We start from the raw sequence: 20,177 nt of genomic DNA on the forward strand, positions 1-20,177 counted from the left end.
GCCATATATGGATTGATCGTGCAATACTTGACAGGTGCGGTCATACCAGTACTAATGCATCAGATCCCATCAGAACTCCGCAGTGAAGCGTGCTTGGGCGAGACTAGTACTAGGATAGGTGACCTCTTGGGAAGTCCTCGTGTTGCACCTCTTTTTTGACGTTCTTTTCTTTTTTATATTTTTTTTCGTCCTTGTTAGTCGCAACCAAGTCCCAAAGTACCGCCTACACGACTCTGACTAACTCTTACCACGGCTTTTTCGGACCCAAACCATCTACCTCAGGGCCCTCGCACGCGTCTCCCCATGCTATAAAACTTGTACACGCTGCCGAAGCCATATATGCATTGATCGTGCGATACTTGACAGGTGCTATCATACCAGCACTAATGCACCGGATCCCATCAGAACTCCGCAGCTAAGCGTGCTTGGGCGAGTGTAGTACTAGGATGGGTGACCTCCTGGGAAGTCCTCGTGTTGCACCTCTTTTTTGACGTTCTTTTCTTTTTTACGTTTTTTTCCGTCCTTGTTAGTCGCAACCAAGTCCCAAAGTACCGCCTACAGGACTCCGACTAACTCTTACCACGGCTTTTTCGGAACCAAACCATCCACCTTAGGGCCCTCGCACGCGTCTCCCCAAGTGTTACAACTTGTACACGCTGCCGAAGCAATATATGCATTGATCGTGCGATACTTGACAGGTGCGATCATACCAGCACTAATGCACCGGATCCCATCAGAACTCCGCAGCTAAGCGTGCTTGGGCGAGTGTAGTACTAGGATGGGTGACCTCCTGGGAAGTCCTCCTGTTGCACCTCTTTTTTGACGTTCTTTTCTTTTTTACGTTTTTTTCCGTCCTTGTTAGTCGCAACCAAGTCCCAAAGTACCGCCTACACGACTCCGACTAACTCTTACCACGGCTTTTTCGGACCCAAACCATCCACCTCAGGGCCCTCGCACGCGTCTCCCCAAGTGTTACAACTTGTACACGCTGCCGAAGCCATATATGCATTGATCGTGCGATACTTGACAGGTGCGATCATACCAGCACTAATGAACCGGATCCCATCAGAACTCCGCAGTGAAGCGTGCTTGGGCGAGAGTAGTACTAGGATGGGTGACCTCTTGGGAAGTCCTCGTGTTGCACCTCTTTTTTGACGTTCTTTTCTTTTTTACGTTTTTTTCCGTCCTTGTTAGTCGCAACCAAGTCCCAAAGTACCGCCTACACGACTCTGACTAACTCTTACCACGGCTTTTTCGGACCCAAACCATCCACCTCAGGGCCCTCGCACGCGTCTCCCCAAGTGTTAAAACTTGTACACGCTGCCGAAGCCATATATGCATTGATCGTGCGATACTTGACAGGTGCGATCATACCAGCACTAATGCACTGGATCCCATCAGAACTCCGCAGTGAAGCGTGCTTGGGCGAGAGTAGTACTAGGATCGGTGACCTCCTGGGAAGTCCTCGTGTCGCACCTCTTTTTTGACGTTCTTTTCTTTTTTACATTTTTTTCCGTCCTTGTTAGTCGCAACCAAGTCCCAAAGTACCGCCTACACGACTCCGACTAACTCTTACCACGACTTTTTCGGACCCAAACCATCCACCTCAAAGCCCTCGCACGCGTCTCCCCAAGTGTTAAAACTTGTACACGCTGCCGAAGCCATATATGCATTGATCGTGCGATACTTGACAGCTGCGATCAAACCAGTACTAATGCACCGGATCCCATCAGAACTCCGCAGTGAAGCGTGCTTGGGCGAGAGTAGTACTAGGATGGGTGACCTCCTGGGAAGTCCTCGCGTTGCACCTCTTTTTTGACGTTCTTTTCTTTTTTACGTTTTTTTCCGTCCTTGTTAGTCGCAACCAAGTCCCAAAGTACCGCCTACACGACTCTGACTAACTCTTACCACGGCTTTTTCGGACCCAAACCATCCACCTCAGAGCCCTCGCACGCGTCTCCCCAAGTGTTAAAACTTGTACACGCTGCCGAAGCCATATATGGATTGATCGTGCAATACTTGACAGGTGCGGTCATACCAGTACTAATGCATCAGATCCCATCAGAACTCCGTAGTTAAGCGTGCTTGGGCGAGAGTAGTACTAGGATGGGTGACCTCTTGGGAAGTCCTCGTGTTGCACCTCTTTTTTGACGTTCTTTTCTTTTTTACGTTTTTTTCCGTCCTTGTTAGTCGCAACCAAGTCCCAAAGTACCGCCTACACGACTCTGACTAACTCTTACCACGGCTTTTTCGGACCCAAACCATCCACCTCAGGGCCCTCGCACGCGTCTCCCCAAGTGTTAAAACTTGTACAAGCTGCCGAAGCCATATATGCATTGATCGTGCGATACTTGACAGGTGCGATCATACCAGCACTAATGCACTAGATCCCATCAGAACTCCGCAGTGAAGCGTGCTTGGGCGAGAGTAGTACTAGGATCGGTGACCTCCTGGGAAGTCCTCGTGTCGCACCTCTTTTTTGACGTTCTTTTCTTTTTTACATTTTTTTCCGTCCTTGTTAGTCGCAACCAAGTCCCAAAGTACCGCCTACACGACTCCGACTAACTCTTACCACGACTTTTTCGGACCCAAACCATCCACCTCAGGACCCTCGCACGCGTCTCCCCAAGTGTTAAAACTTGTACACGCTGCCGAAGCCATATATGCATTGATCGTGCGATACTTGACAGGTGCGATCAAACCAGTACTAATGCACCGGATCCCATCAGAACTCCGCAGTGAAGCGTGCTTGGGCGAGAGTAGTACTAGGATGGGTGACCTCCTGGGAAGTCCTCGCGTTGCACCTCTTTTTTGACGTTCTTTTCTTTTTTACGTTTTTTTCCGTCCTTGTTAGTCGCAACCAAGTCCCAAAGTACCGCCTACACGACTCCGACTAACTCTTACCACGACTTTTTCGGACCCAAACCATCCACCTCAAAGCCCTCGCACGCGTCTCCCCAAGTGTTAAAACTTGTACACGCTGCCGAAGCCATATATGCATTGATCGTGCGATACTTGACAGCTGCGATCAAACCAGTACTAATGCACCGGATCCCATCAGAACTCCGCAGTGAAGCGTGCTTGGGCGAGAGTAGTACTAGGATGGGTGACCTCCTGGGAAGTCCTCGCGTTGCACCTCTTTTTTGACGTTCTTTTCTTTTTTACGTTTTTTTCCGTCCTTGTTAGTCGCAACCAAGTCCCAAAGTACCGCCTACACGACTCTGACTAACTCTTACCACGGCTTTTTCGGACCCAAACCATCCACCTCAGAGCCCTCGCACGCGTCTCCCCAAGTGTTAAAACTTGTACACGCTGCCGAAGCCATATATGGATTGATCGTGCAATACTTGACAGGTGCGGTCATACCAGTACTAATGCATCAGATCCCATCAGAACTCCGTAGTTAAGCGTGCTTGGGCGAGAGTAGTACTAGGATGGGTGACCTCTTGGGAAGTCCTCGTGTTGCACCTCTTTTTTGACGTTCTTTTCTTTTTTACGTTTTTTTCCGTCCTTGTTAGTCGCAACCAAGTCCCAAAGTACCGCCTACACGACTCTGACTAACTCTTACCACGGCTTTTTCGGACCCAAACCATCCACCTCAGGGCCCTCGCACGCGTCTCCCCAAGTGTTAAAACTTGTACAAGCTGCCGAAGCCATATATGCATTGATCGTGCGATACTTGACAGGTGCGATCATACCAGCACTAATGCACTAGATCCCATCAGAACTCCGCAGTGAAGCGTGCTTGGGCGAGAGTAGTACTAGGATCGGTGACCTCCTGGGAAGTCCTCGTGTCGCACCTCTTTTTTGACGTTCTTTTCTTTTTTACATTTTTTTCCGTCCTTGTTAGTCGCAACCAAGTCCCAAAGTACCGCCTACACGACTCCGACTAACTCTTACCACGACTTTTTCGGACCCAAACCATCCACCTCAGGGCCCTCGCACGCGTCTCCCCAAGTGTTAAAACTTGTACACGCTGCCGAAGCCATATATGCATTGATCGTGCGATACTTGACAGGTGCGATCAAACCAGTACTAATGCACCGGATCCCATCAGAACTCCGCAGTGAAGCGTGCTTGGGCGAGAGTAGTACTAGGATGGGTGACCTCCTGGGAAGTCCTCGTGTTGCACCTCTTTTTTGACGTTCTTTTCTTTTTTACGTTTTTTTCCGTCCTTGTTAGTCGCAACCAAGTCCCAAAGTACCGCCTACACGACTCTGACTAACTCTTACCACGGCTTTTTCGGACCCAAACCATCCACCTCAGAGCCCTCGCACGCGTCTCCCCAAGTGTTAAAACTTGTACACGCTGCCGAAGCCATATATGGATTGATCGTGCAATACTTGACAGGTGCGGTCATACCAGTACTAATGCATCAGATCCCATCAGAACTCCGTAGTTAAGCGTGCTTGGGCGAGAGTAGTACTAGGATGGGTGACCTCTTGGGAAGTCCTCGTGTTGCACCTCTTTTTTGACGTTCTTTTCTTTTTTACGTTTTTTTCCGTCCTTGTTAGTCGCAACCAAGTCCCAAAGTACCGCCTACACGACTCTGACTAACTCTTACCACGGCTTTTTCGGACCCAAACCATCCACCTCAGGGCCCTCGCACGCGTCTCCCCAAGTGTTAAAACTTGTACACGCTGCCGAAGCCATATATGCATTGATCGTGCGATACTTGACAGGTGCGATCATACCAGCACTAATGCACTAGATCCCATCAGAACTCCGCAGTGAAGCGTGCTTGGGCGAGAGTAGTACTAGGATCGGTGACCTCCTGGGAAGTCTTCTTGTTGCACCTCTTTTTTGACGTTCTTTTCTTTTTTACGTTTTTTTCCGTCCTTGTTAGTCGCAACCAAGTCCCAAAGTACCGCCTACACGACTCCGACTAACTCTTACCACGGCTTTTTCGGACCGAAACCATCCACCTCAAGGCCCTCGCACGCGTCTCCCCAAGCGTTAAAACTTGTACACGCTGCCGAAGCCATATATGCATTGATCGTGCGATACTTGACAGGTGCGATCATACCAGCACTAATGCACCGGATCCCATCAGAAGTCCGAAGCTAATCGTGCTTGGGCGAGAGTAGTACTAGGATGGGTGACCTCCTGGGAAGTCCTCGTGTTGCACCTCTTTTTTGACGTTCTTTTCTTTTTTACGTTTTTTTCCGTCCTTGTTAGTCGCAACCAAGTCCCAAAGTACCGCCTACACGACTCCGACTATCTCTTACCACGGCTTTTTCGGACCCAAACCATCCACCTTAGGGCCCTCGCACGCGTCTCCCCAAGTGTTACAACTTGTACACGCTGCCGAAGCCATATATGCATTGATCGTGCGATACTTGACAGGTGCGATCATACCAGCACTAATCCACCGGATCCCATCAGAACTCCGCAGCTAAGCGTGCTTGGGCGAGTGTAGTACTAGGATGGGTGACCTCCTGGGAAGTCCTCGTGTTGCACCTCTTTTTTGACGTTCTTTTCTTTTTTACGTTTTTTTCCGTCCTTGTTAGTCGCAACCAAGTCCCAAAGTACCGCCTACACGACTCCGACTAACTCTTACCACGGCTTTTTCGGACCCAAACCATCCACCTCAGGGCCCTCGCACGCGTCTCCCCAAGTGTTACAACTTGTACACGCTGCCGAAGCCATATATGCATTGATCGTGCGATACTTGACAGGTGCGATCATACCAGCACTAATGAACCGGATCCCATCAGAACTCCGCAATGAAGCGTGCTTGGGCGAGAGTAGTACTAGGATGGGTGACCTCCTGGGAAGTCCTCGTGTTGCACCTCTTTTTTGACGTTCTTTTCTTTTTTACATTTTTTTCCGTCCTTGTTAGTCGCAACCAAGTCCCAAAGTACCGCCTACACGACTCCGACTAACTCTTACCACGGCTTTTTCGGACCCAAACCATCCACCTCAGGGCCCTCGCACGCGTCTCCCCAAGTGTTACAACTTGTACACGCTGCCGAAGCCATATATGCATTGATCGTGCGATACTTGACAGGTGCGATCATACCAGCACTAATGAACCGGATCCCATCAGAACTCCGCAGTGAAGCGTGCTTGGGCGAGAGTAGTACTAGGATGGGTGACCTCCTGGGAAGTCCTCGTGTTGCACCTCTTTTTTGACGTTCTTTTCTTTTTTACATTTTTTTCCGTCCTTGTTAGTCGCAACCAAGTCCCAAAGTACCACCTACACGACTCCGACTAACTCTTGCCACGGCTTTTTCGGACCCAAACCATCCACCTCAGAGCCCTCGCACGCGTCTCCCCAAGTGTTAAAACTTGTACACGCTGCCGAAGCCATATATGGATTGATCGTGCAATACTTGACAGGTGCGGTCATACCAGTACTAATGCATCAGATCCCATTAGAACTCCGTAGTTAAGCGTGCTTGGGCGAGAGTAGTACTAGGATGGGTGACCTCTTGGGAAGTCCTCGTGTTGCACCTCTTTTTTGACGTTCTTTTCTTTTTTACGTTTTTTTCCGTCCTTGTTAGTCGCAACCAAGTCCCAAAGTACCGCCTACACGACTCCGACTAACTCTTACCACGGCTTTTTCGGACCCAAACCATCCACCTCAGGGCCCTCGCACGCGTCTCCCCAATTGTTAAAACTTGTACACGCTGCCGAAGCCATATATGCATTGATCGTGCGATACTTGACAGGTGCGATCATACCAGCACTAATGCACTGGATCCCATCAGAACTCCGCAGTGAAGCGTGCTTCGGCGAGAGTAGTACTAGGATCGGTGACCTCCTGGGAAATCCTCTTGTTGCACCTCTTTTTTGACGTTCTTTTCTTTTTTACGTTTTTTTCCGTCCTTGTTAGTCGCAACCAAGTCCCAAAGTACCGCCTACACGACTCCGACTAACTCTTACCACGGCTTTTTCGGACCCAAACAATCCACCTCAGGGCCCTCGCACGCGTCTCCCCAAGTGTTAAATCTTGTACACGCTGCCGAAGCCATATATGCATTGATCGTGCGATACTTGATAGGTGCGATCATACCAGCACTAATGAACCGGATCCCATCAGAACTCCGCAGTGAAGCGTGCTTGGGCAAGAGTAGTACTAGGATGGGTGACCTCCTGGGAAGTCCTCGTGTTGCACCTCTTTTTTGACGTTCTTTTCTTTTTTACGTTTTTTTCCGTCCTTGTTAGTCGCAACCAAGTCCCAAAGTACCGCCTACACGACTCCGACTAACTCTTACCACGGCTTTTTCGGACCCAAACAATCCACCTCAGGGCCCTCGCACGCGTCTCCCCAAGTGTTAAATCTTGTACACGCTGCCGAAGCCATATATGCATTGATCGTGCGATACTTGACAGGTGCGATCATACCAGCACTAATGAACCGGATCCCATCAGAACTCCGCAGTGAAGCGTGCTTGGGCGAGAGTAGTACTAGGATGGGTGACCTCCTGGGAAGTCCTCATGTTGCACCTCTTTTTTGACGTTCTTTTCTTTTTTACGTTTTTTTCCGTCCTTGTTAGTCGCAACCAATATGCATTGATCGTGCGATACTTGACAGGTGCAACCATACCAGCACTAATGCACCGGATCCCATCAGAACTCCGCAGTGAAGCGTGCTTGGGCGAGAGTACTACTAGGATGGGTGACCTCCTGGGAAGTCCTCGTGTTGCACCTCTTTTTTGACGTTCTTTTCTTTTTTACGTTTTTTTCCGTCCTTGTTAGTCGCAACCAAGTCCCAAAGTACCGCCTACACGACTCCGACTAACTCTTACCACGGCTTTTTCGGACCCAAACAATCCACCTCAGGGCCCTCGCACGCGTCTCCCCAAGTGTTAAATCTTGTACACGCTGCCGAAGCCATATATGCATTGATCGTGCGATACTTGACAGGTGCGATCATACCAGCACTAATGAACCGGATCCCATCAGAATTCCGCAGTGAAGCGTGCTTGGGCAAGAGTAGTACTAGGATGGGTGACCTCCTGGGAAGTCCTCGTGTTGCACCTCTTTTTTGACGTTCTTTTCTTTTTTACGTTTTTTTCCGTCCTTGTTAGTCGCAATCAAGTCCCAAAGTACCGCCTACACGACTCCGACTAACTCTTACCACGGCTTTTTCGGACCCAAACCATCCATCTCAGGGCCCTCGCACGCGTCTCCCCAAGCGTTAAAACTTGTACACGCTGCCGAAACTATATATGCATTGATCGTGCGATACTTGACAGGTGCGATCATACTAGCACTAATGCACCGGATCCCATCAGAACTCCGCAGTGAAGCGTGCTTGGGCGAGAGTAGTACTAGGATGGGTGACCTCCTGGGAAGTCCTCGTGTTGCACCTCTTTTTTGACGTTCTTTTCTTTTTTACGTTTTTTTCCGTCCTTGTTAGTCGCAACCAAGTCCCAAAGTACCGCCTACACGACTCCGACTAACTCTTACCACGGCTTTTTCGGACCCAAACCATCCATCTCAGGGCCCTCGCACGCGTCTCCCCAAGCGTTAAAACTTGTACACGCTGCCGAAGCCATATATGCATTGATCGTGCGATACTTGACAGGTGCGATCATACTAGCACTAATGCACCGGATCCCATCAGAACTTCGCAGTGAAGCGTGCTTGGGCGAGAGTAGTACTAGGATGGGTGACCTCCTGGGAAGTCCTCGTGTTGCACCTCTTTTTTGACGTTCTTTTCTTTTTTACGTTTTTTTTCGTCCTTGTTAGTCGCAACCAAGTCCCAAAGTACCGCCTACACGACTCCGACTAACTCTTACCACGGCTTTTTCGGACCCAAACCATCCACCTCAGGGCCCTCGCACGCGTCTCCCCAAGCGTTAAAACTTGTACACGTTGCCGAAGCCATATATGCATTGATCGTGCGATACTTGACAGGTGCGATCATACCAGCACTAATGAACCGGATCCCATTAGAACTCCGCAGTGAAGCGTGCTTGGGCGAGAGTAGTACTAGGATGGGTGACCTCCTGGGAAGTCCTCATGTTGCACCTCTTTTTTGACGTTCTTTTCTTTTTTACGTTTTTTTCCGTCCTTGTTAGTCGCAACCAATATGCATTGATCGTGCGATACTTGACAGGTGCGACCATACCAGCACTAATGCACCGGATCCCATCAGAACTCCGCAGTGAAGCGTGCTTGGGCGAGAGTACTACTAGGATGGGTGACCTCCTGGGAAGTCCTCGTGTTGCACCTCTTTTTTGACGTTCTTTTCTTTTTTACGTTTTTTTCCGTCCTTGTTAGTCGCAACCAAGTCCCAAAGTACCGCCTACACGACTCCGACTAACTCTTACCACGGCTTTTTCGGACCCAAACAATCCACCTCAGGGCCCTCGCACGCGTCTCCCCAAGCGTTAAAACTTGTACACGCTGCCGAAGCCATATATGCATTGATCGTGCGATACTTGACAGGTGCGATCATACCAGCACTAATGAACCGGATCCCATCAGAATTCCGCAGTGAAGCGTGCTTGGGCAAGAGTAGTACTAGGATGGGTGACCTCCTGGGAAGTCCTCGTGTTGCACCTCTTTTTTGACGTTCTTTTCTTTTTTACGTTTTTTTCCGTCCTTGTTAGTCGCAATCAAGTCCCAAAGTACCGCCTACACGACTCCGACTAACTCTTACCACGGCTTTTTCGGACCCAAACCATCCATCTCAGGGCCCTCGCACGCGTCTCCCCAAGCGTTAAAACTTGTACACGCTGCCGAAACTATATATGCATTGATCGTGCGATACTTGACAGGTGCGATCATACTAGCACTAATGCACCGGATCCCATCAGAACTCCGCAGTGAAGCGTGCTTGGGCGAGAGTAGTACTAGGATGGGTGACCTCCTGGGAAGTCCTCGTGTTGCACCTCTTTTTTGACGTTCTTTTCTTTTTTACGTTTTTTTCCGTCCTTGTTAGTCGCAACCAAGTCCCAAAGTACCGCCTACACGACTCCGACTAACTCTTACCACGGCTTTTTCGGACCCAAACAATCCACCTCAGGGCCCTCGCACGCGTCTCCCCAAGTGTTAAATCTTGTACACGCTGCCGAAGCCATATATGCATTGATCGTGCGATACTTGACAGGTGCGATCATACCAGCACTAATGAACCGGATCCCATCAGAACTCCGCAGTGAAGCGTGCTTGGGCAAGAGTAGTACTAGGATGGGTGACCTCCTGGGAAGTCCTCGTGTTGCACCTCTTTTTTGACGTTCTTTTCTTTTTTACGTTTTTTTCCGTCCTTGTTAGTCGCAACCAAGTCCCAAAGTACCGCCTACACGACTCCGACTAACTCTTACCACGGCTTTTTCGGACCCAAACAATCCACCTCAGGGCCCTCGCACGCGTCTCCCCAAGTGTTAAATCTTGTACACGCTGCCGAAGCCATATATGCATTGATCGTGCGATACTTGACAGGTGCGATCATACCAGCACTAATGAACCGGATCCCATCAGAACTCCGCAGTGAAGCGTGCTTGGGCGAGAGTAGTACTAGGATGGGTGACCTCCTGGGAAGTCCTCATGTTGCACCTCTTTTTTGACGTTCTTTTCTTTTTTACGTTTTTTTCCGTCCTTGTTAGTCGCAACCAATATGCATTGATCGTGCGATACTTGACAGGTGCAACCATACCAGCACTAATGCACCGGATCCCATCAGAACTCCGCAGTGAAGCGTGCTTGGGCGAGAGTACTACTAGGATGGGTGACCTCCTGGGAAGTCCTCGTGTTGCACCTCTTTTTTGACGTTCTTTTCTTTTTTACGTTTTTTTCCGTCCTTGTTAGTCGCAATCAAGTCCCAAAGTACCGCCTACACGACTCCGACTAACTCTTACCACGGCTTTTTCGGACCCAAACCATCCATCTCAGGGCCCTCGCACGCGTCTCCCCAAGCGTTAAAACTTGTACACGCTGCCGAAACTATATATGCATTGATCGTGCGATACTTGACAGGTGCGATCATACTAGCACTAATGCACCGGATCCCATCAGAACTCCGCAGTGAAGCGTGCTTGGGCGAGAGTAGTACTAGGATGGGTGACCTCCTGGGAAGTCCTCGTGTTGCACCTCTTTTTTGACGTTCTTTTCTTTTTTACGTTTTTTTCCGTCCTTGTTAGTCGCAACCAAGTCCCAAAGTACCGCCTACACGACTCCGACTAACTCTTACCACGGCTTTTTCGGACCCAAACCATCCATCTCAGGGCCCTCGCACGCGTCTCCCCAAGCGTTAAAACTTGTACACGCTGCCGAAGCCATATATGCATTGATCGTGCGATACTTGACAGGTGCGATCATACTAGCACTAATGCACCGGATCCCATCAGAACTCCGCAGTGAAGCGTGCTTGGGCGAGAGTAGTACTAGGATGGGTGACCTCCTGGGAAGTCCTCGTGTTGCACCTCTTTTTTGACGTTCTTTTCTTTTTTACGTTTTTTTTCGTCCTTGTTAGTCGCAACCAAGTCCCAAAGTACCGCCTACACGACTCCGACTAACTCTTACCACGGCTTTTTCGGACCCAAACCATCCACCTCAGGGCCCTCGCACGCGTCTCCCCAAGCGTTAAAACTTGTACACGTTGCCGAAGCCATATATGCATTGATCGTGCGATACTTGACAGGTGCGATCATACCAGCACTAATGAACCGGATCCCATTAGAACTCCGCAGTGAAGCGTGCTTGGGCGAGAGTAGTACTAGGATGGGTGACCTCCTGGGAAGTCCTCATGTTGCACCTCTTTTTTGACGTTCTTTTCTTTTTTACGTTTTTTTCCGTCCTTGTTAGTCGCAACCAATATGCATTGATCGTGCGATACTTGACAGGTGCGACCATACCAGCACTAATGCACCGGATCCCATCAGAACTCCGCAGTGAAGCGTGCTTGGGCGAGAGTACTACTAGGATGGGTGACCTCCTGGGAAGTCCTCGTGTTGCACCTCTTTTTTGACGTTCTTTTCTTTTTTACGTTTTTTTCCGTCCTTGTTAGTCGCAACCAAGTCCCAAAGTACCGCCTACACGACTCCGACTAACTCTTACCACGGCTTTTTCGGACCCAAACAATCCACCTCAGGGCCCTCGCACGCGTCTCCCCAAGTGTTAAATCTTGTACACGCTGCCGAAGCCATATATGCATTGATCGTGCGATACTTGACAGGTGCGATCATACCAGCACTAATGAACCGGATCCCATCAGAATTCCGCAGTGAAGCGTGCTTGGGCAAGAGTAGTACTAGGATGGGTGACCTCCTGGGAAGTCCTCGTGTTGCACCTCTTTTTTGACGTTCTTTTCTTTTTTACGTTTTTTTCCGTCCTTGTTAGTCGCAATCAAGTCCCAAAGTACCGCCTACACGACTCCGACTAACTCTTACCACGGCTTTTTCGGACCCAAACCATCCATCTCAGGGCCCTCGCACGCGTCTCCCCAAGCGTTAAAACTTGTACACGCTGCCGAAACTATATATGCATTGATCGTGCGATACTTGACAGGTGCGATCATACTAGCACTAATGCACCGGATCCCATCAGAACTCCGCAGTGAAGCGTGCTTGGGCGAGAGTAGTACTAGGATGGGTGACCTCCTGGGAAGTCCTCGTGTTGCACCTCTTTTTTGATGTTCTTTTCTTTTTTACGTTTTTTTCCGTCCTTGTTAGTCGCAACCAAGTCCCAAAGTACCGCCTACACGACTCCGACTAACTCTTACCACGGCTTTTTCGGACCCAAACCATCCATCTCAGGGCCCTCGCACGCGTCTCCCCAAGCGTTAAAACTTGTACACGCTGCCGAAGCCATATATGCATTGATCGTGCGATACTTAACAGGTGCGATCATACTAGCACTAATGCACCGGATCCCATCAGAACTCCGCAGTGAAGCGTGCTTGGGCGAGAGTAGTACTAGGATGGGTGACCTCCTGGGAAGTCCTCATGTTGCACCTCTTTTTTGACGTTCTTTTCTTTTTTACGTTTTTTTCCGTCCTTGTTAGTCGCAACCAATATGCATTGATCGTGCGATACTTGACAGGTGCGACCATACGAGCACTAATGCACCGGATCCCATCAGAACTCCGCAATGAAGCGTGCTTGGGCGAGAGTAGTACTAGGATGGGTGACCTCCTGGGAAGTCCTCTTGTTGCACCAGTGCCCTCGCACGCGTCTCCCCAAGCGTTAAAACTTGTACACGCTGCCGAAGCCATATATGCATTGATCGTGCGATACTTGACAGGTGCGATCATACCAGCACTAATGCACCGGATCCCATCAGAACTCCGCAGTGAAGCGTGCTTGGGCGAGAGTACTACTAGGATGGGTGACCTCCTGGGAAGTCCTCGTGTTGCACCTCTTTTTTGACGTTCTCTTCTTTTTTACGTTTTTTTCCGTCCTTGTTAGTCGCAACCAAGTCCCAAAGTACCGCCTACACGACTCCGACTAACTCTTACCACGGCTTTTACGGACCCAAACCATCCACCTCAGGGCCCTCGCACGCGTCTCCCCAAGCGTTAAAACTTGTACACGCTGCCGAAGCCATATATGCATTGATCGTGCGATACTTGACAGGTGCCATCATACCAGCACTATTGCACCGGATCCCATCAGAACTCCGCAGCTAAGCGTGCTCTGGCGAGTGTAGTACTAGGATGGGTCACCTCCTGGGAAGTCCTCGTGTTGCACCTCTTTTTTGACGTTCTTTTCTTTTTTACGTTTTTTTCCGTCCTTGTTAGTCGCAACCAAGTCCCAAAGTACCGTCTACACGACTCCGACTAACTCTTACCACGGCTTTTTCGGACCCAAACCATCCACCTCATGGCCCTCGCACGCGTCTCCCCAAGTGTTAAAACTTGTACACGCTGCCGAAGCCATATATGCATTGATCGTGCAATACTTGACAGGTGCGATCATACCAGCACTAATGCACCGGATCCCATCAGAACTCCGCAGTGAAGCGTGCTTGGGCGAGAGTAGTACTAGGATGGGTGACCTCCTGGGAAGTCCTCGTGTTGCACCTCTTTTTTGACGTTCTTTTCTTTTTTACGTTTTTTTCCTTCCTTGTTAGTCGCAACCAAGTCCCAAAGTACCGCCTACACGACTCCGACTAACTCTTACCACGGCTTTTTCGGACCCAAACCATCCACCTCAGGGCCCTCGCACGCGTCTTCCCAAGTGTTAAAACTTGTACACGCTGCCGAAGCCATATATGCATTGATCGTGCGATACTTGACAGGTGCGATCATACCAGCACTAATGCACCGGATCCCATCAGAACTCCGCAGCTAAGCGTGCTTGGGCGAGAGTAGTACTAGGATGGGTGACCTCCTTGGAAGTCCTCGTGTTGCACCTCTTTTTTGACGTTCTTTTCTTTTTTACGTTTTTTTTCGTCCTTGTTAGTCGCAACCAAGTCCCAAAGTTCCGCCTACACGACTCCGACTAACTCTTACCACGGCTTTTTCGGACCCAAACCATCCACCTCAGGGCCCTCGCACGCGTCTCCCCAAGTTTTAAAACTTGTACACGCTGCCGAAGCCATATATGCATTGATCGTGCGATACTTGACAGGTGCGATCATACCAGCACTAATGCACCGGATCCCATCAGAACTCTGCAGTGAAGCGTGCTTGGGCGAGAGTAGTACTAGGATGGGTGACCTCCTGGGAAGTCCTCGTGTTGCACCTCTTTTTTGACGTTCTTTTCTTTTTTATGTTTTTTTCCGTCCTTGTTAGTCGCAACCAAGTCCCAAAGTACCGCCTACACGACTCCGACTAACTCTTACCACGGCTTTTTCGGACCCAAACCATCCACCTCAGGGCCCTCGCACGCGTCTCCCCAAGTGTTAAAACTTGTACACGCTGCCGAAGCCATATATGCATTGATCGTGCGATACTTGACAGGTGCGATCATACCAGCACTAATGCACCGGATCCCATAAAATCTCCGCAGTTAAGCGTGCTTGGGCGAGAGTAGTACTAGGATGGGTGACCTCCTTGGAAGTTCTCCATTTGCACCTCTTTTTTGACGTTCTTTTCTTTTTTACGTTTTTTTCCGTCCTTGTTAGTCGCAACCAAGTCCCAAAGTACCGCCTACACGACTCCGACTAACTCTTACCACGGCTTTTTCGGACCCAAACCATCCACCTCAGGGCCCTCGCACGCGTCTCCCCAAGTGTTAAAACTTGTACACGCTGCCGAAGTCATATATGCATTGATCGTGCGATACTTGACAGGTGCGATCATACCAGCACTAATGCACCGGATCCCATCAGAACTCCGCAGCTAAGCGTGCTTGGGCGAGAGTAGTACTAGGATGGGTGACCTCCTGTGAAGTCCTCGTGTTGCACCTCTTTTTTGACGTTCTTTTCTTTTTTACGTTTTTTTCCGTCCTTGTTAGTCGCAACCAAGTCCCAAAGTACCGCCTACACGACTCCGACTAACTCTTACCACGGCTTTTTCGGACCCAAACCATCCACCTTAGGGCCCTCGCACGCGTCTCCCCAAGCGTTAAAACTTGTACATGCTGCCGAAGCCATATATGCATTGATCGTGCGATACTTGACAAGTGCGATCATACCAGGACTAATGCACCGGATCCCATCAGAACTCCGCAGTGAAGCGTGCTTGGGCGAGAGTAGTACTAGGATGGGTCACCTCCTGGGAAGTCCTCGTGTTGCACCTCTTTTTTGACGTTCTTTTCTTTTTTACGTTTTTTTCCGTCCTTGTTAGTCGCAACCAAGTCCCAAAGTACCGCCTACACGACTCCGACTAACTCTTACCACGACTTTTTCGGACACAAACCATCCACCTCAGGGCCCTCGCACGCGTCTCCCCAAGCGTTAAAACTTGTACACGCTGCCGAAGCCATATATGCATTGATCGTGCGATACTTGACAGGTGCGATCATACCAGCACTAATGCACCGGATCCCATCAGAACTCCGCAGCTAAGCGTGCTTGGGCGAGTGTAGTACTAGGATGGGTGACCTCCTGGGAAGTCCCCGTGTTGCACCTCTTTTTTGACGTTCTTTTCTTTTTTACGTTTTTTTCCGTCCTTGTTAGTCGCAACCAAGTCCCAAAGTACTGCCTACACGACTCCGACTAACTCTTACCACGGCTTTTTCGGACCCAAACCATCCACCTTAGGGCCCTCGCACGCGTCTCCCCAAGTGTTAAAACTTGTACACGCTGCCGAAGCCATATATGCATTGATCGTGCGATACTTGACAGGTGCGATCATACCAGGACTAATGCACCGGATCCCATCAGAACTCCGCAGTGAAGCGTGCTTGGGCAAGAGTAGTACTAGGATGGGTCACCTCCTGGGAAGTCCTCGTGTTGCACCTCTTTTTTGACGTTCTTTTCTTTTTTACGTTTTTTTCCGTCCTTGTTAGTCGCAACCAAGTCCCAAAGTACCGCCTACACGACTCCGACTAACTCTTACCACGGCTTTGTCGGACCCAAACCATCCACGTCAGGGCCCTCGCACGCGTCTCCCCAAGTGTTAAAACTTGTACACGCTGCCGAAGGCATATATGCATTGATCATGCGATACTTCACAGGTGTGATCATACTAGCACTAATGCACCGGATCCCATCAGAACTCCGCAATTAAGCGTGCTTGGGCGAGAGTAGTACTAGGATGGGTGACCTCCTGGGAAGTCCTCGTGTTGCACCACTTTTTTGACGTTCTTTTCTTTTTTACGTTTTTTTCCGTCCTTGTTAGTCGCAACCAAGTCCCAAAGTACCGCCTACACGACTCCGACTAACTCTTACCACGGCTTTTTCGGACCCAAACCATCCACCTCAGGGCCCTCGCACGCGTCTCCCCAAGTGTTAAAACTTGAACACGCTGCCGAAGCCATATATGCATTGATCGTACGATACTTCACAAGTGCGATCATACCAGCACTAATGCACCGGATCCCATCAGAACTCCGCAGCTAAGCGTGCTTGGGCGAGAGTAGTACTAGGATGGGTGACCTCTTGGGATGTCCTCGTGTTGCACCTCTTTTTTGACGTATATATGCATTGATCGTGCGCTACTTGACAGGTGCGATCATACCAGCCCTAATGCACTGGATCCCGTATGAACTTCGCAGTTAAGCGTGCTTGGGCGATAGTAGTAGTAGGATGGGTGACCTCCTGGGAAGTGACCTCCTGGGAAGTCCTCGTGTTGCACCTCTTTTTTGACGTATATATGCATTGATCATCCCATCAGAATTCCGCAGTTAAGCGTGCTTGGGCGAGAGTAGTACTAGGATGGGTGACCTCCTGGGAAGTCCTCGTGTTGCACCTCTTTTTTGACGTTCTTTTCATTTTTACGTTTTTTTCCGTCCTTGTTAGTCGCAACCAAGTCCCAAAGTACCGCCTACACGACTCCGACTAACTCTTACCACGGCTTTTTGGGACCCAAACCATCCACCTCAAGGCCCTCGCATGCGTCTCCCCAAGTGTTGAAACTTATACACGCTGCCGAAGCCATTTATAAATTGATCATGCGATACTTGACATGTGCGATCATACCAGCACTAATGCACCGTATCCCATTAGAACTCCGCAGATAAGCGTGCTAGTACTAGGATGGGTGACCTGCTGGGAAGTCCTCGTGTTGAGCCTCTTTTTTTACTACGGGGCTTGCACGCGTTTCCCCAAATGTTGAAACATATACACGCTGCCGAAGGCATTTATAAATTGATCGTGCGGTACTTGACAGGTTTGATCATACCAGCACTGATGCACCGGAGCCCATTAGAACTCCGTAGTAAAGCGTGCTCGGGCGAAAGTAGTACTAGGATGGGTGACCTCCTGGGAAGTCCTCGTGTTACACCTATTTTTTGATGTTCTTTTCTTTTTTACGTTTTTTTTCGTCCTTGTTACTCGCAACCAAGTCCAAAGTACCGCCTACACGACTCCAACTAACTCTTACCACGTCTTTTCGAACCTAAACCATCCATCTCAGGGCCGTCGCACGCGTCTCCCCATGTGTTGAAACTTATACACGTTGCCGAAGCCATTTATACATTGATCGTGCAATACTTGACAGGTGTGATCATACCATCACTAATGCATCGGATCCCATCAGAACTCCGCAGGTAAGCGTGCTTGGGCAAGAGTAGTTCTAGGATGGGTGACCTCTTGGGAAGTCCTTTTGTTGCACATTTTTTTTTACGTTCTTTTCTTTTTTCCTTTTTTTTTCATCCTTGTTAGTCTCAACCAAGGCCCAAAGTACCGCCTACATGACTCTAACTAACTCTTACCACGGCTTTTTCAGACCCAAACCATCCACCTCAAGGCCCTCGCACGCGTCTCCCCAAGAGTAGAAACTTATACACGCTGCGGAAGCCATATATACATCGATCGTGCGATACTTGACAGGAGCGATCATACGCTGTCGAAGCCATTTATACATTGATCGTGGGATACTTGATAGTTGCGATCATACCAGCACTCATGCACGGGATCCCATCAGAACTCCGCAGCTAAGCGTGCTTGGGCGAGAGTAGTACTAGGATGGGTGACCTCCTAGGAAGTCCTCGTGTTGCACCTCTTTTTTGACGTTCTTTTCTTTGCATTAGATGAACTCATAATATGTCAACTAATTAAAAATCAAATAGAACTTAGTAAACTAAATATGGAGAAGAAGGAAGTATAGTCACAATGAAAGTTATCTTACCAAACTTAGCTTTTGCATTGTAAATATGAAGCTGACAACATTTATTGGAAAAGTTCTAGCTTATCAGTGCTAGACTAGCAATACCAACTACTACTTTAGAATTTAGATGCCCACCTCTAATTTGTAATATTACTAAACATAAAAATGGATTTTGTAATAGGGCTCCCTTCAAACTTTAATCGTATTTTTTCAATTTGTAATACATAGGAGATTGGGGACGTAGGAAATGAGAACATTAAAGAGGGCCCTTTAGTAGAGGGTGCTAAGACAAAATCTTCATCAATTGGTGTTGAAGACATTGGCATTGGAGGTGTTGTTGCAACTCACATTGAGTCTGGTGGCGAGGACGTACTTGCACTAGATTCCAAGGTAGTTGAACAAGGTGATAAGATGAATGAAGGCAAGCCAGGGACAGTGACAAGCCAAGGAATCCAAGTGGAAGAAGGGTTGAACCTTTTGCATAAACACGAGGGAATAGATGTTGTTCCTAACAACAACATTGACATAGGACCTCCTGCTACTACTCACGACATGGTTCAATCATCTCTACTTGAGAATGATTGACCATTGTAGTTTCAGGATAACCCCAAAGACTGAGCTTCCATACAAATCATTCTAAACATACTTGAATCTCAACAAGAGAATCCACTATGGATCACAACATAAGGCACCACCATGTAACCTCCCTGTGAGGTTCATGGAATTATGTCCATAACATAGGACACCACCATGTAACCTCCCTTTGAGATCCATGGAATTACGTCCATAACATACGGTACCACCATGTAACCTCCCTTTGAGATTCATGGAATTACGTCCATCAACCATACTGTCACTTTGAAACTTAACTTAAGACATGAACAACCAAGTACCATAATATTATCACATTGAATCCAAACATATAACCTCATTGATCATACACTATCATAGATACTTCTACATCATTCTAATAATCAAAACATAGTTCAAGGTTATCAGAAAACAAGAATAAAAAGAATAAAAACAGGTTCTGGGCAAGTCGCTCAGCGCACCAAACTCGTTGTGCGAATAACAAACATAGTGGGTTTTACTCACTCACATTCGCTCAGCGCACCAAGCCTGTGCGCTCAGCTAAAGTCCATTCGCACAGCGCACCAAGTCTGTGCGCTATGCTAAACTGAAAATTCTGCTACACATTATCAGACCCTAAACCCTCGCATAGTGCCCCAAATTCGCTATTCGAATTAAACTAGCATTTTCCCAAGCAACCACCAGTCTCACAGCGACTAGATTCGCTATGCGAATCACCAGACAGAGAGCAGCACCCTCCAGTCATTCGCACAGCGCACCAGCTTGCACAGCGAATGACCCAAACAGGGAGCACTCCCTACAAGGATTCACTGTGCGAGACAGCTCGCATAGCGACCCTGCATCATCTACAGAATGCAAATTCTGCAGAATCATGCACTCACACCGGCCCTTACCATTTCTAGGTCATTTCTCCATTTTCTAACACCCTTAATTCATGTTTTACACCTAATTAGACTTATCTAGATGTTCCTAATCC

General features: G+C 48.9%; 56 non-coding genes and 2 pseudogenes across 56 annotated transcripts; all 58 read left to right on the top strand.

Moving 5' to 3' along the window:
• Positions 1-32: 32 nt before the first annotated feature.
• On the top strand, positions 33-151 carry LOC128194537 (5S ribosomal RNA). Its single transcript, XR_008245915.1, has one exon. It is a non-coding gene; the product is annotated as a 5S ribosomal RNA (ribosomal RNA).
• Positions 152-364: 213 nt separating this feature from the next.
• Positions 365-483, top strand: LOC128194591 (5S ribosomal RNA). The gene has a single exon (XR_008245966.1). It is a non-coding gene; the product is annotated as a 5S ribosomal RNA (ribosomal RNA).
• Positions 484-696: 213 nt separating this feature from the next.
• LOC128194482 (5S ribosomal RNA) lies at positions 697-815 on the top strand. Its single transcript, XR_008245860.1, has one exon. It is a non-coding gene; the product is annotated as a 5S ribosomal RNA (ribosomal RNA).
• A 213-nt stretch (positions 816-1,028) lies between these two features.
• LOC128194603 (5S ribosomal RNA) lies at positions 1,029-1,147 on the top strand. The gene has a single exon (XR_008245978.1). It is a non-coding gene; the product is annotated as a 5S ribosomal RNA (ribosomal RNA).
• A 213-nt stretch (positions 1,148-1,360) lies between these two features.
• LOC128194495 (5S ribosomal RNA) lies at positions 1,361-1,479 on the top strand. The gene has a single exon (XR_008245873.1). It is a non-coding gene; the product is annotated as a 5S ribosomal RNA (ribosomal RNA).
• Positions 1,480-1,692: 213 nt separating this feature from the next.
• LOC128194517 (5S ribosomal RNA) lies at positions 1,693-1,811 on the top strand. The gene has a single exon (XR_008245895.1). It is a non-coding gene; the product is annotated as a 5S ribosomal RNA (ribosomal RNA).
• Positions 1,812-2,024: 213 nt separating this feature from the next.
• Positions 2,025-2,143, top strand: LOC128194499 (5S ribosomal RNA). Its single transcript, XR_008245877.1, has one exon. It is a non-coding gene; the product is annotated as a 5S ribosomal RNA (ribosomal RNA).
• Positions 2,144-2,356: 213 nt separating this feature from the next.
• Positions 2,357-2,475, top strand: LOC128194520 (5S ribosomal RNA). Its single transcript, XR_008245898.1, has one exon. It is a non-coding gene; the product is annotated as a 5S ribosomal RNA (ribosomal RNA).
• A 213-nt stretch (positions 2,476-2,688) lies between these two features.
• LOC128194472 (5S ribosomal RNA) lies at positions 2,689-2,807 on the top strand. The gene has a single exon (XR_008245850.1). It is a non-coding gene; the product is annotated as a 5S ribosomal RNA (ribosomal RNA).
• A 213-nt stretch (positions 2,808-3,020) lies between these two features.
• LOC128194519 (5S ribosomal RNA) lies at positions 3,021-3,139 on the top strand. The gene has a single exon (XR_008245897.1). It is a non-coding gene; the product is annotated as a 5S ribosomal RNA (ribosomal RNA).
• A 213-nt stretch (positions 3,140-3,352) lies between these two features.
• On the top strand, positions 3,353-3,471 carry LOC128194500 (5S ribosomal RNA). The gene has a single exon (XR_008245878.1). It is a non-coding gene; the product is annotated as a 5S ribosomal RNA (ribosomal RNA).
• Positions 3,472-3,684: 213 nt separating this feature from the next.
• On the top strand, positions 3,685-3,803 carry LOC128194521 (5S ribosomal RNA). The gene has a single exon (XR_008245899.1). It is a non-coding gene; the product is annotated as a 5S ribosomal RNA (ribosomal RNA).
• Positions 3,804-4,016: 213 nt separating this feature from the next.
• Positions 4,017-4,135, top strand: LOC128194596 (5S ribosomal RNA). Its single transcript, XR_008245971.1, has one exon. It is a non-coding gene; the product is annotated as a 5S ribosomal RNA (ribosomal RNA).
• A 213-nt stretch (positions 4,136-4,348) lies between these two features.
• Positions 4,349-4,467, top strand: LOC128194501 (5S ribosomal RNA). The gene has a single exon (XR_008245879.1). It is a non-coding gene; the product is annotated as a 5S ribosomal RNA (ribosomal RNA).
• A 213-nt stretch (positions 4,468-4,680) lies between these two features.
• On the top strand, positions 4,681-4,799 carry LOC128194542 (5S ribosomal RNA). The gene has a single exon (XR_008245920.1). It is a non-coding gene; the product is annotated as a 5S ribosomal RNA (ribosomal RNA).
• Positions 4,800-5,012: 213 nt separating this feature from the next.
• LOC128194606 (5S ribosomal RNA) lies at positions 5,013-5,131 on the top strand. The gene has a single exon (XR_008245981.1). It is a non-coding gene; the product is annotated as a 5S ribosomal RNA (ribosomal RNA).
• A 213-nt stretch (positions 5,132-5,344) lies between these two features.
• On the top strand, positions 5,345-5,463 carry LOC128194558 (5S ribosomal RNA). Its single transcript, XR_008245933.1, has one exon. It is a non-coding gene; the product is annotated as a 5S ribosomal RNA (ribosomal RNA).
• Positions 5,464-5,676: 213 nt separating this feature from the next.
• Positions 5,677-5,795, top strand: LOC128194605 (5S ribosomal RNA). Its single transcript, XR_008245980.1, has one exon. It is a non-coding gene; the product is annotated as a 5S ribosomal RNA (ribosomal RNA).
• Positions 5,796-6,008: 213 nt separating this feature from the next.
• Positions 6,009-6,127, top strand: LOC128194592 (5S ribosomal RNA). Its single transcript, XR_008245967.1, has one exon. It is a non-coding gene; the product is annotated as a 5S ribosomal RNA (ribosomal RNA).
• A 213-nt stretch (positions 6,128-6,340) lies between these two features.
• LOC128194511 (5S ribosomal RNA) lies at positions 6,341-6,459 on the top strand. Its single transcript, XR_008245889.1, has one exon. It is a non-coding gene; the product is annotated as a 5S ribosomal RNA (ribosomal RNA).
• Positions 6,460-6,672: 213 nt separating this feature from the next.
• Positions 6,673-6,791, top strand: LOC128194544 (5S ribosomal RNA). Its single transcript, XR_008245922.1, has one exon. It is a non-coding gene; the product is annotated as a 5S ribosomal RNA (ribosomal RNA).
• A 213-nt stretch (positions 6,792-7,004) lies between these two features.
• On the top strand, positions 7,005-7,123 carry LOC128194484 (5S ribosomal RNA). The gene has a single exon (XR_008245862.1). It is a non-coding gene; the product is annotated as a 5S ribosomal RNA (ribosomal RNA).
• Positions 7,124-7,336: 213 nt separating this feature from the next.
• Positions 7,337-7,455, top strand: LOC128194504 (5S ribosomal RNA). The gene has a single exon (XR_008245882.1). It is a non-coding gene; the product is annotated as a 5S ribosomal RNA (ribosomal RNA).
• An 83-nt stretch (positions 7,456-7,538) lies between these two features.
• LOC128194587 (5S ribosomal RNA) lies at positions 7,539-7,657 on the top strand. The gene has a single exon (XR_008245962.1). It is a non-coding gene; the product is annotated as a 5S ribosomal RNA (ribosomal RNA).
• A 213-nt stretch (positions 7,658-7,870) lies between these two features.
• On the top strand, positions 7,871-7,989 carry LOC128194522 (5S ribosomal RNA). The gene has a single exon (XR_008245900.1). It is a non-coding gene; the product is annotated as a 5S ribosomal RNA (ribosomal RNA).
• Positions 7,990-8,202: 213 nt separating this feature from the next.
• LOC128194496 (5S ribosomal RNA) lies at positions 8,203-8,321 on the top strand. The gene has a single exon (XR_008245874.1). It is a non-coding gene; the product is annotated as a 5S ribosomal RNA (ribosomal RNA).
• Positions 8,322-8,534: 213 nt separating this feature from the next.
• LOC128194608 (5S ribosomal RNA) lies at positions 8,535-8,653 on the top strand. Its single transcript, XR_008245983.1, has one exon. It is a non-coding gene; the product is annotated as a 5S ribosomal RNA (ribosomal RNA).
• A 213-nt stretch (positions 8,654-8,866) lies between these two features.
• Positions 8,867-8,985, top strand: LOC128194513 (5S ribosomal RNA). Its single transcript, XR_008245891.1, has one exon. It is a non-coding gene; the product is annotated as a 5S ribosomal RNA (ribosomal RNA).
• An 83-nt stretch (positions 8,986-9,068) lies between these two features.
• LOC128194569 (5S ribosomal RNA) lies at positions 9,069-9,187 on the top strand. The gene has a single exon (XR_008245944.1). It is a non-coding gene; the product is annotated as a 5S ribosomal RNA (ribosomal RNA).
• Positions 9,188-9,400: 213 nt separating this feature from the next.
• Positions 9,401-9,519, top strand: LOC128194523 (5S ribosomal RNA). The gene has a single exon (XR_008245901.1). It is a non-coding gene; the product is annotated as a 5S ribosomal RNA (ribosomal RNA).
• Positions 9,520-9,732: 213 nt separating this feature from the next.
• Positions 9,733-9,851, top strand: LOC128194507 (5S ribosomal RNA). The gene has a single exon (XR_008245885.1). It is a non-coding gene; the product is annotated as a 5S ribosomal RNA (ribosomal RNA).
• Positions 9,852-10,064: 213 nt separating this feature from the next.
• On the top strand, positions 10,065-10,183 carry LOC128194486 (5S ribosomal RNA). The gene has a single exon (XR_008245864.1). It is a non-coding gene; the product is annotated as a 5S ribosomal RNA (ribosomal RNA).
• Positions 10,184-10,396: 213 nt separating this feature from the next.
• Positions 10,397-10,515, top strand: LOC128194505 (5S ribosomal RNA). The gene has a single exon (XR_008245883.1). It is a non-coding gene; the product is annotated as a 5S ribosomal RNA (ribosomal RNA).
• Positions 10,516-10,598: 83 nt separating this feature from the next.
• Positions 10,599-10,717, top strand: LOC128194588 (5S ribosomal RNA). Its single transcript, XR_008245963.1, has one exon. It is a non-coding gene; the product is annotated as a 5S ribosomal RNA (ribosomal RNA).
• Positions 10,718-10,930: 213 nt separating this feature from the next.
• LOC128194518 (5S ribosomal RNA) lies at positions 10,931-11,049 on the top strand. Its single transcript, XR_008245896.1, has one exon. It is a non-coding gene; the product is annotated as a 5S ribosomal RNA (ribosomal RNA).
• Positions 11,050-11,262: 213 nt separating this feature from the next.
• LOC128194529 (5S ribosomal RNA) lies at positions 11,263-11,381 on the top strand. Its single transcript, XR_008245907.1, has one exon. It is a non-coding gene; the product is annotated as a 5S ribosomal RNA (ribosomal RNA).
• Positions 11,382-11,594: 213 nt separating this feature from the next.
• On the top strand, positions 11,595-11,713 carry LOC128194514 (5S ribosomal RNA). The gene has a single exon (XR_008245892.1). It is a non-coding gene; the product is annotated as a 5S ribosomal RNA (ribosomal RNA).
• Positions 11,714-11,796: 83 nt separating this feature from the next.
• On the top strand, positions 11,797-11,915 carry LOC128194580 (5S ribosomal RNA). Its single transcript, XR_008245955.1, has one exon. It is a non-coding gene; the product is annotated as a 5S ribosomal RNA (ribosomal RNA).
• A 213-nt stretch (positions 11,916-12,128) lies between these two features.
• Positions 12,129-12,247, top strand: LOC128194524 (5S ribosomal RNA). Its single transcript, XR_008245902.1, has one exon. It is a non-coding gene; the product is annotated as a 5S ribosomal RNA (ribosomal RNA).
• Positions 12,248-12,460: 213 nt separating this feature from the next.
• On the top strand, positions 12,461-12,579 carry LOC128194540 (5S ribosomal RNA). The gene has a single exon (XR_008245918.1). It is a non-coding gene; the product is annotated as a 5S ribosomal RNA (ribosomal RNA).
• Positions 12,580-12,792: 213 nt separating this feature from the next.
• LOC128194483 (5S ribosomal RNA) lies at positions 12,793-12,911 on the top strand. The gene has a single exon (XR_008245861.1). It is a non-coding gene; the product is annotated as a 5S ribosomal RNA (ribosomal RNA).
• Positions 12,912-12,994: 83 nt separating this feature from the next.
• On the top strand, positions 12,995-13,113 carry LOC128194539 (5S ribosomal RNA). Its single transcript, XR_008245917.1, has one exon. It is a non-coding gene; the product is annotated as a 5S ribosomal RNA (ribosomal RNA).
• Positions 13,114-13,195: 82 nt separating this feature from the next.
• Positions 13,196-13,314, top strand: LOC128194594 (5S ribosomal RNA). Its single transcript, XR_008245969.1, has one exon. It is a non-coding gene; the product is annotated as a 5S ribosomal RNA (ribosomal RNA).
• Positions 13,315-13,527: 213 nt separating this feature from the next.
• LOC128194534 (5S ribosomal RNA) lies at positions 13,528-13,646 on the top strand. The gene has a single exon (XR_008245912.1). It is a non-coding gene; the product is annotated as a 5S ribosomal RNA (ribosomal RNA).
• Positions 13,647-13,859: 213 nt separating this feature from the next.
• LOC128194468 (5S ribosomal RNA) lies at positions 13,860-13,978 on the top strand. The gene has a single exon (XR_008245846.1). It is a non-coding gene; the product is annotated as a 5S ribosomal RNA (ribosomal RNA).
• Positions 13,979-14,191: 213 nt separating this feature from the next.
• Positions 14,192-14,310, top strand: LOC128194485 (5S ribosomal RNA). The gene has a single exon (XR_008245863.1). It is a non-coding gene; the product is annotated as a 5S ribosomal RNA (ribosomal RNA).
• A 213-nt stretch (positions 14,311-14,523) lies between these two features.
• LOC128194549 (5S ribosomal RNA) lies at positions 14,524-14,642 on the top strand. Its single transcript, XR_008245924.1, has one exon. It is a non-coding gene; the product is annotated as a 5S ribosomal RNA (ribosomal RNA).
• A 213-nt stretch (positions 14,643-14,855) lies between these two features.
• Positions 14,856-14,974, top strand: LOC128194543 (5S ribosomal RNA). The gene has a single exon (XR_008245921.1). It is a non-coding gene; the product is annotated as a 5S ribosomal RNA (ribosomal RNA).
• A 213-nt stretch (positions 14,975-15,187) lies between these two features.
• Positions 15,188-15,306, top strand: LOC128194615 (5S ribosomal RNA). The gene has a single exon (XR_008245990.1). It is a non-coding gene; the product is annotated as a 5S ribosomal RNA (ribosomal RNA).
• Positions 15,307-15,519: 213 nt separating this feature from the next.
• Positions 15,520-15,638, top strand: LOC128194502 (5S ribosomal RNA). Its single transcript, XR_008245880.1, has one exon. It is a non-coding gene; the product is annotated as a 5S ribosomal RNA (ribosomal RNA).
• Positions 15,639-15,851: 213 nt separating this feature from the next.
• Positions 15,852-15,970, top strand: LOC128194474 (5S ribosomal RNA). Its single transcript, XR_008245852.1, has one exon. It is a non-coding gene; the product is annotated as a 5S ribosomal RNA (ribosomal RNA).
• Positions 15,971-16,183: 213 nt separating this feature from the next.
• On the top strand, positions 16,184-16,302 carry LOC128194509 (5S ribosomal RNA). Its single transcript, XR_008245887.1, has one exon. It is a non-coding gene; the product is annotated as a 5S ribosomal RNA (ribosomal RNA).
• Positions 16,303-16,515: 213 nt separating this feature from the next.
• LOC128194508 (5S ribosomal RNA) lies at positions 16,516-16,634 on the top strand. Its single transcript, XR_008245886.1, has one exon. It is a non-coding gene; the product is annotated as a 5S ribosomal RNA (ribosomal RNA).
• Positions 16,635-16,847: 213 nt separating this feature from the next.
• On the top strand, positions 16,848-16,966 carry LOC128194487 (5S ribosomal RNA). Its single transcript, XR_008245865.1, has one exon. It is a non-coding gene; the product is annotated as a 5S ribosomal RNA (ribosomal RNA).
• A 40-nt stretch (positions 16,967-17,006) lies between these two features.
• On the top strand, positions 17,007-17,140 carry LOC128194547 (5S ribosomal RNA; annotated as a pseudogene).
• Positions 17,141-17,669: 529 nt separating this feature from the next.
• On the top strand, positions 17,670-17,788 carry LOC128194541 (5S ribosomal RNA). The gene has a single exon (XR_008245919.1). It is a non-coding gene; the product is annotated as a 5S ribosomal RNA (ribosomal RNA).
• Positions 17,789-17,999: 211 nt separating this feature from the next.
• Positions 18,000-18,118, top strand: LOC128194546 (5S ribosomal RNA; annotated as a pseudogene).
• Positions 18,119-18,386: 268 nt separating this feature from the next.
• On the top strand, positions 18,387-18,505 carry LOC128194503 (5S ribosomal RNA). The gene has a single exon (XR_008245881.1). It is a non-coding gene; the product is annotated as a 5S ribosomal RNA (ribosomal RNA).
• The last annotated feature ends 1,672 nt before the right edge of the window (positions 18,506-20,177 follow it).

Source organism: Vigna angularis, chromosome 10, assembly GCF_016808095.1.
Source record: "Vigna angularis cultivar LongXiaoDou No.4 chromosome 10, ASM1680809v1, whole genome shotgun sequence".
Classification (NCBI taxonomy): Eukaryota; Viridiplantae; Streptophyta; class Magnoliopsida; order Fabales; family Fabaceae; genus Vigna; species Vigna angularis.